Source organism: Cervus elaphus, chromosome 10 (genome assembly GCF_910594005.1).
Source record: "Cervus elaphus chromosome 10, mCerEla1.1, whole genome shotgun sequence".
In the NCBI taxonomy this organism is placed as follows: Eukaryota; Metazoa; Chordata; class Mammalia; order Artiodactyla; family Cervidae; genus Cervus; species Cervus elaphus.
In genome coordinates, this window is record NC_057824.1 from 28,048,802 (window position 1) to 28,052,009 (window position 3,208).

At 44.2% G+C, this 3,208-nt stretch overlaps 1 pseudogene; it reads right to left on the reverse strand.

The window, feature by feature from the left end:
- Positions 1-917: 917 nt before the first annotated feature.
- On the reverse strand, positions 918-1,802 carry LOC122701998 (annotated as a pseudogene).
- Between the last annotated feature and the right edge of the window lie 1,406 nt (positions 1,803-3,208).

The following is a 3,208-nucleotide window of genomic DNA, read 5'->3' on the forward strand; positions in this document are numbered from 1 at the left end:
ATAGGAAACTATATTCACTATCTTTTATCTTACTACAATATTATCTTGTGGTGAGCTATATTGGAAAAAAATCTGAAAATTATATATATATTGATTATATATATTTATCTGAATCACTTTGCTATACCTCAGAAACTAATGCAACATTGTAGATCAACTACATTTCAATTTTTAACAAAGAGAAGAAAAATTAACTTGGTATGATAATATGTCATAAGTAGCAAAACTGAGTAAATGAGATAAGAGCTTCTAAGGTGAACTCTTTAGAAATAATGTTTTAGATTTGTATATTTTAAAAAATTGGGGGGGGGGGGCACATCTCAGGGCTTGTTGAGATCTTAGTTCTTAGATTGAACCGTCACTCCCTGCAGTGAAAGTACACAATCTTAACCACTGGACTATCAGGGAAGTCCTCCTGTTCTTTTTTTTTTTCTGATGGGTTAGAAAGTCTTTTTCATTTTCTATATTTACTTAATTTTGGCTCTGCAGGGTCTCCATTGCTACCCAGGCTTTCCTCCAGTTACAATGAGCAGGGGCTACTCTTTGTTGTGGGGTGTGGCCTTCTCTTTGTGGGGGCTCCACTTGTTGGGGAGCACAGACTCAAGGCCAGTGGGCTTCAATACTTGTGGCTCCCAGCCTCTAGAGCGTGGGCTCATTTGTGAGTTGTGGTGCATGGCTTTGTTGCTCTGAAGCATGTGGGGTCTTCCCAGACCAGGGATCGAACCTGTGTCTCCCCAGTGGAAGTATAGACTCTTAACCACTAGACCATCCGGGAAGTTCTTTTTGAAAACAAAGTTGTCCAGGTTTTATTCACCATCAACTCCTCTCTCTTCTCCTTGCCCGCACCTGTGCCCGCTTCAGCATTCGCAGTCAGGAGTGGGCCTCTCTGGTCTCCTCAGCTGTACTCTCCTGGACATCTAGAGGTCAGAGAGGAGCCCTGGCATTAGTGGTAGGTCTCCCCTGGAGCCCAGCAGATCCAGCCAAGCCAGCCCTTCCTTCAGCAGGTGTTCTAGCACTTGCCTTGCTCACTCCATCTCCCATTTAAGACTGGCTTTGGTAGGGGCTTCGGCAGTAAAGAATTCTCCTGCCAATGCAGGAGACACGGGTTCAATTCCTGGTGTGGGAATATGCCACATGCTGTGGAGCAACTAAGCCCCTGTGCACTGCATCTCCTGAATCTGGGAGCCGCAACAAGAGAACCCACTGCCGTGAAGCCCATGCACCACACTGCAACTTGAGGGTGGCTCCTGCAGCAACAAAGACCAGCGTAGCCAAATAAATACTTGAAAAAAGAAAAGACTGACTTTGATATCACTGACAGCCACAGAGCCATTGTCCCTGCCACCTGCAGCACCACAGCATGATCCATGTTTAGCTCAGTGGGACGGACCGAAGGAGGTAAGTGTCACCCCCAGGGATGACGCCACAGCCAGTGCCGAGGGCCTTCAGCTTCCTGATGGCCCCAATCAGGTCATCTTGGCTGACATCCTGGGTGAATTTGACCTTTCCTTTTAACACCTGTTGATGCCATGTAGTCCCTCCAGAGTTATCAGGTCTCCATTCTGTTGCTTCAGGGCCAGGCACACTTGGACAATCTAGACACCCAGCTTGTAATAGATGTCTCCTACACCTAGGGTCTCAGACCGAAATCCTTTCCCAGAAGCCAAAGAATCCCCCCCATTAGTAGCACACATGTCCTGGAACTGCATCTGGAATTCAGGATTCTTCTTCCAGATCCCCTGCTTGGGCTTGCTAACATATTCTTCCAGGTTGGTCTTGAACACATCCAACTGCTTGGACATCCATCTCAGCCAATACAGTCCCTCACTCCCTATACTTGGCCATGCAATGTTATTCTTGGGGATGGTATCAGTTCCCACCTGGCAACAGTGCATCCCTGCCCTGGCCCATAGCCATCCTGCTGCCAGAAAACTGGGTCCAGCTCTACTCTGAAATTATTTCCTATTATATATTGAATGGATAAACAGCAAGGTCCTAGGGTGTAACGCAGGGAACTATACTTAATATCCTGCCATAAACCATAATGGAAATAAAGAGAAATATATATATATATATATATATATATATATATATATATATATATAATACACACACAATGGAGTCAATTTTCTGTACAGCAGAAATTAATACAACATAGTAAGTCAAGTATGTTGTTGTTTTTAGTTACTCAGTCACATCTGACTTAGGCAACCCCATGGAATTGTAGCCCACCAGGCTCCTCTGTCCACGAGATTTCCCAGGCAAGAATACTGGAGTGAGTTGCTATTTCCTGCCCCAGGGGATCTCTGACACAGGGATCAAAACCAGGTCTCCTGCATTACAGGTGTCTCCTGTATTGCAGGTGGATTCTTTACCGACTTAATCAACTGTTGTTCAGTCACTAAATCATCTCACACTCTTTGAGATCTCATGGACTGCAGCATGCCAAGCTTCCCTGTCCTTCACTATTTCCTGGAGTTTGTTCAAATTCATGTCCGTTGAGTCAGTGATGCCATCCAACCATCTCATCCTCTTCTCCTCTGCCCTCAATCTTTCCCAGCATCAGGGTCTTTTCCAATGAGTTGGCACTTTGCATCAGGTGGCCAAAGTATTGGAGCTTCAGCTTCAGTATCAGTCCTTCCAATGAATATTCAGGGTTAATTTCCTTTAAGATTGACTGGTTTGATCTCCTTGTAGTCCAGGGGACTCTCAAGAGTCTTCTCCAGCACCAGAGTTTGAAAGCATAAACTCTTTGGTGCTCAGTCTTCTTTATGGTCCTGCTCTCACATCCATACATGACTATTGGAAAAACCATAGCTTTGATTTTACAGACCTTTGTTGACAAAGCTATGTCTCCACTTTTTAATACACCATCTAGGTTTGTCATAGCTTTTCTTCCAAGGAGCAAGCATCTTTTAATTTCATGGAATTTGGAGCCCCCAAAATAAAATCTGTCACTGTTTCCATTTTTCCCCCATCTGTTTGCTGTGAAATGATGGGACTGGATGCCATGTTCTTCGTTTTTTGAATGTTGAGTTTTTAGCAAGCTTTTTCACTCTCCTCTTTCACTCTCATCAAGAGGTAGTTTAATTCTTCTTTGTTTTCTGCTATTAGGGTGATATTAGCAGCATATCTGAGGTTGTTGATATTTCTCCCTGCAATCTTGATTCCAGTTTATGTTTCATCCAGCCCAGCATTTCACATGATG